The sequence below is a fragment of the Eumetopias jubatus genome, unplaced genomic scaffold (assembly GCF_037043125.1).
Source record: "Eumetopias jubatus isolate StellerSeaLion01/CBP00866 unplaced genomic scaffold, mEumJub1_p1.0 scaffold_13, whole genome shotgun sequence".
NCBI lineage: Eukaryota > Metazoa > Chordata > Mammalia > Carnivora > Otariidae > Eumetopias > Eumetopias jubatus.
The window spans coordinates 112709272-112715464 of NW_028274819.1; positions in this window are offsets into that span (position 1 = coordinate 112709272).

The following is a 6193-nucleotide window of genomic DNA, read 5'->3' on the forward strand; positions in this document are numbered from 1 at the left end:
TTCCGCTGCCCCCGGCCCTTCCGCTGCCCCCGGCCCTTCCGCTGCCCCAGGCCCTTCCGGTCCCCAGGCCCTTCCGCTGCCCCAGGCCCTTCCGGTCCCCAGGCCCTTCCGCTGCCCCAGGCCCTTCCGGTCCCCAGGCCCTTCCGGTCCCCAGGCCCTTCCGGTCCCCCAGGCCCTTCCGCTGCCCCAGGCCCTTCCGGTGCCCCAGGCCCTTCCGGTCCCCCAGGCCCTTCCGCTGCCCCAGGCCCTTCCGGTCCCCAGGCCCTTCCGCTGCCCCCGGCCCTTCCGGTCCCCCGGCCCTTCCGCTGCCCCCGGCCCTTCCGGTCCCCCGGCCCTTCCGCTGCCCCAGGCCCTTCCGGTCCCCAGGCCCTTCTGCTGCCCCAGGCCCTTCCGGTCCCCAGGCCCTTCCGCTGCCCCAGGCCCTTCCGGTCCCCAGGCCCTTCCGCTGCCCCAGGCCCTTCCGGTCCCCAGGCCCTTCCGGTCCCCCAGGCCCTTCCGCTGCCCCAGGCCCTTCCGGTGCCCCAGGCCCTTCCGGTCCCCCAGACCCTTCCGCTGCCCCAGGCCCTTCCGGTCCCCAGGCCCTTCCGCTGCCCCAGGCCCTTCCGGTCCCCAGGCCCTTCCGGTCCCCCAGGCCCTTCCGCTGCCCCAGGCCCTTCCGGTCCCCAGGCCCTTCCGCTGCCCCCGGCCCTTCCGGTCCCCAGGCCCTTCCGCTGCCCCCGGCCCTTCCGGTCCCCCGGCCCTTCCGCTGCCCCAGGCCCTTCCGGTCCCCAGGCCCTTCCGCTGCCCCCGGCCCTTCCGGTCCCCCGGCCCTTCCGCTGCCCCAGGCCCTTCCGGTCCCCAGGCCCTTCCGCTGCCCCAGGCCCTTCCGGTCCCCAGGCCCTTCCGCTGCCCCCGGCCCTTCCGGTGCCCCAGGCCCTTCCGGTCCCCAGGCCCTTCCGCTGCCCCCGGCCCTTCCGCTGCCCCAGGCCCTTCCGGTCCCCAGGCCCTTCCGGTGCCCCAGGGAGCGGCCCGAGGGGCGCGGTCCGGAAGGCGGGCTAAGGTGGCGGAGGCTCTCGGGGATCCTGGGCTTGGCTCGGCCCCCCAGCGTGGCCCTCTACCCGGTTATTCGGAACCGCCAGGAATCAGTCGGGCTTCTGCGAGAACACAACCTGCAGAACAGCGGCGGCCCCTTGGAAGGCAGCGGCTGCAGAAGTGCACGCGGGCGGGCTGAGCCCGCGGGGCGCGGCGGCGGCGGCGGGGAGGGGGCGGCCCGCGGAGCCCGCCGAGGGCCGTGGAAGCGGCCGAGGCCGAACGGAGCCCCGTGCCGTGGGGACGCCGCTCAGGCGGCGAGCGGGCCGTCGGAGGAGCCCTGGGTCTCGGGCAGCCGCGTGCGGCGCTGCTCCCGGGCACGGGGGCCAGAAGCCCGCCCGGAGCGGCGAGCGCGGAGGTGCCGCTTTTTCTGCCGGAAACCGCGAGCCGCCCGCGGTCCTGCCGCCGCTTCCTGGGCCCGGCGGGCGAGCGGGGACACCGTCCTCGCGGAGCCGCGCCTGCGCCGCGTCGTCCCTGAAATCCGGAGTGTTGGGGCCCGGTCACACCTGGGAGCGAGCCTCCGGCGGCGGCTCAGAACGCAGGGTTCAGGCGGAGAGCAGGGCGACGAGGAGGGTGACTGCTCCTCTGTGAGCAGCGGGGGCGCGGGGAGCCGGCCGCCGCCATCTGCCTCCCCCCCGTCAGCGCTGGGGGCCCCCAGGGAACAGAACAGCGCCCCCCAGGGGCGGCCGGGTGGTGCATCCCGAGCCCCGCCCCCCCGCGCCCGGAGTCCACGCTGCGGGCCCCTCCCCCGGGAGACCGGCCCGCGCGACTCGCCGGCGCCGGGTTTACCGGTCACAGAGGGCTGCGGACCTCCAGCTCCGGGGGAAAGAGGATCGGCCTTCCTTTCTACTTTTATTCGTTATTGCCTTTATTAGTTTTTTCATTTATTTTCTTATAGTTTCCAAATCCTTTTAAAAACATTAATTTATTTTAATTTTTTTTAAGATTTTATTTATTTGACAGAAGCACAGCGAGAGAGGGAACACAAGCAGGCGGAGCGGGAGAGGGAGAAGCAGGCCTCCCGCGGAGCAGGGAGCCCGATGTGGGGCTCAATTCAATCCCAGGAGCCTGGGATCATGACCTGGGCCGAAGGCAGACGCTTAAGGACTGAGCCACCCAGGCGCCCCTATTTAATTTTAATTTTTACATAAATACTTTTTGTAAAAAAATGTTTTTGTTTACTTTTATTTATTTTGGGACCTAGACTCTTTTAACAAGCTGACCAAAACATACGCAGGATCTAGTTTTTCTTGTTTTCGTTTTTCTTGTTAATTTTCTTTCTTTTTTTTTGTTTTATATTTTGTTGTTTTTTCTCTTTATTCATTTCTTCTCTGGACAAAATGATGTGATGGAGGAATTCACCCAAAAAGAAAGAACTCAAGGTAGAAGTCATGGCCAGGTATTTAATCAATACAAATAAAATTAAGATGTCTGAACTAGAATTTAAAACAATGATTATAAGGATACTAGCGGGCTTAAAGAAAGCGTAGAAGACACTAGAGAATCCCTTACTGTAGAGATAGAAGAACTAAAATCTAGTCAGGCCAAAATTCAAAATGCTATAACCAAGACACAATCCGAAGTGGAGGTCGTAAAAATGAGGCTGGATTAAGTGGTGGAGTGAATCAGTGATACAAAAGATAAAATTATGGAAAATAATGAAGCTGAAAAGAAGAGGGAAAGAAAGGTAATGGGCCACAAAGGTAGACTTAGGGAACTCAGTGACTTATTTAAATGTAATAACATTTGTATCATAGGAGTCCTAGAAGATGAGGAGAGAAAAAAGGGGGAAGAAGATTATTGGAGCAAATTATAGCTGAAAATTTCCCTAATCTGGGGAAGGACACACACATCAAAATCCAAGAAGCTCAGAGAACTTGCACTGAATTCAGCAAAAGCTGACCATTGACCATTGCCAAGGCATATCATAGTCAAATTCACAAAATATATTAACAAGGAAAGAATCCTGAGAGCAAGCAAAGGAGAAAAAATCTTTAACCTACAAGGGAAGACAGACCAGATTCGCAGTGGATCTGCCCACAGAGATTTGGCAGGCCAGAAAGGAGTGGAAGGAAATATTCAACGTGCTGAATGGGAAAAACGTGCCTCCAAGAATTCTTTATCTAGCAGGCTCTCATTCAGAAGAGGATAAGAGAAAATGCATAGAAGGAGACATAAAGTGTTTCCCAGATAAACAAAAGCTAAAGGAGTTTGTGAACACTAAACCAGCCCTGCAAGAAATTTTGAGGAGGACTCTTTGAGTGGAGAAAAAAAGACCAAAAGCAACAAAGACTAGAACAGCCCAGAGAACATCACCAGAAACACCAACTCTATAGGGAACACAACGGCACTAAATTCATGTCTATCAATAATCACTCTGAATGTAAATGGACTAAATGCACCAATCAAAAGACATAGGGTATCAGAATGAATAAAAAATAAGAACCATCTACATGCTGCCTACAAGAGACTCATTTTAGACCTAAAGACACCTGCAGACTGAAAGTAAGGGGCTAGAGAACCATCTATCATGCTAATGAACATCAAAAGAAAGCCGAGGTGCCATACTTATATCAGACAAACTGGAGATGAAGAAGGTCACTATATCATAATTAAGGGGTCTGTCCATCAAGAAGACCTAAAAATTGCAAATATTTATGCCCCCAACTTGGGAGCACCCAAATATATACATCAATTAATAAACATAAAGAAACTCATTGATAATAATTCAGTAATAGTAGGGGACTTTAACACCCCACTTACAGCAATGGACAGATCATCTAAGCAGATCAACAAGGAAACAATGGCTTTGAATGACACACTGGACCAGATGGACTTCACAGATATATTCAGAACATTTCATCTAAAGCAGCAGAATACACATTCTTCTCTAGTGCACACAGAACATTCTTCAGAGTAGATCAGATACTGGGTCACAAATCAGGCCTCAACAATTATGAAAAGACTGAAATCATACTGTGAATATTTTCAGGCCACAATGCTATGAAACCTGAAGTCAGCCACAAGAAAAAATCTGGGAAGACCACAAACACATGGAGGCTAAAGAGCATCCTACTAAACAATGAATGGCTTCACCAGGAAATTAAAGAAAAATTTAAAGAAATACACAGGGAATCAAATGAAAATGAAAGCACAGACAGTCCCAAACCTTCAGGATACAGCAAAGGCAGTCTGAAGAGGGAAGTATATTGCAATATAGGCTTACCCCAAGAAGCAAGAAAAGTGTCAAATACCCATCCTAAACTTACACTAAAAGAGCTAGAAAAGGAACAACTAATAAAGACTAGAGCAGAAATAAATGATACAGAAACAAAAAGAAAACAGTAGAATGGGTAAACAAAACTAAGAGCTGGTTTTTCAAAAGAATCCCTAAAATTGATAAACCCTTAGCAAGACTTAGCAAAAAGAAAAAAAGACCCAAATAGATAAAATCACGAATGAAAGAGGAGAGATTACAAACACACCAGAAATACAATTATAAGAGAATACTATGAAAAATTATATGCCAACAAACTGGACAACCAGGAAGAAATGGACAAATTCCTAGAAATGTACAAACTACCAAAACTGAAACAGGAAGAAATAGAAAATTTGAACAAACCCCCATAACCAGCACAGAAATTGAAGCAGTAATCAAAAATCTACCAACGAACCCAAGTCCAGGGCTGCATGGCTTCCCAGAGGAATTCTACCAGACATTTGAAGAAGAGTTAATACCTATTTTTCTCAAAGTTCCAAAAAATAGAAATGAAAGAAAACTTCCAAACTCATTCTACAAAGCCAGCATTACCTTGATTCGGAAAGCAAAGACCCCACTAAAAAGGAGAATTACGTGCCAATATCCCCGATGAACATGGATACAAAAATTCTCCACAAGAAACTAGCAAATCGGATCCAACAGTACATTAAAAGCATTATTCACCATGATAAAGTGGGATTTATTCCTGAGCTGCAGGATGGTTCAATATTCACAAATCAATCAATGTGACACACCACATTAATAAAAGGAAGGATAAGAACCATATGATCCTCTCAATAGATGCAGAAAAAGCATATGACAGAGTACAGCATCCTTTCTTGATAAAACCCTCAACAAAGTAGGAATAGTTGGAACATACTTCAACATGATAAAGGCCATCTATGAAAGACCTATAACGAATACCATCCTCAACGTAGAAAAACTGAAGAGTCCTTCCCCTAAGGCCAGAAACAAGACAAGGGGGGAGAAACCGAGAGCCTTTTCTGAGAACAAGACAAGGATGTCCACTCTCACCATTACTATTTAACATAGTACTGGAAATCTTAGCTTCAGCAATCAGACACAAATAAATAAAGGGCATCCAAACTGGCAAGGAAGACGTCAAACTTTCATTGTTTGCAGATGACATGATACTATATGTAGAAAACCTGAAAGACTCCACCAAACATTTGCTGGAACTCATACATGAATTCAGCAGTGTTGCAAGATATAAAATCATTGTGCAGAAATCTGTTGCATTTCTATACACCAATAAAGCAGCAGAAAAAGAAATCAAGGAATTGATCCCATTTGCAATTGTGCTACAAATAATAAGATACCTAGGAATAAATCTAACTAAAGAAGTTAAAAGATCTGTATTCTGAGAACTATAATACACTTATGGAAGAAATTGAAGAGGACACAAAGAAAGGGAAAAGCATTTCATGCTCATGGATTGGAAGAACAAACATTGTTAAAATGTCTATACTACCAAAGTAATTATACATTTAACGCAATCATATCAAAATACCACCAGCATTTTTCACAGAGCTAGAATAAACAATCAAAAATTTGTATGGAACCACAAAAGACCCTGAATAGCCAAAGCAATTCTGAGGAAGAAAAACTAAACTAGAGGCATCACGATTCCGTACTTCAAGCTCTATTACAAAGTTGTCATCATCAAGACAGTACGGTACTGGCACGAAAGCAGACACATAGATCAGTGGAACAGAAGAGAGCCCAGAAATGTCCCCTCAACTCTATGGTCAACTAATCTTCGATAAATCAGGAGAGAATATCCATTGGAAAAAAGACAGTATCTTCAACAAATGGTGCTGGGAAAACTGGACAGCCACATGCAGA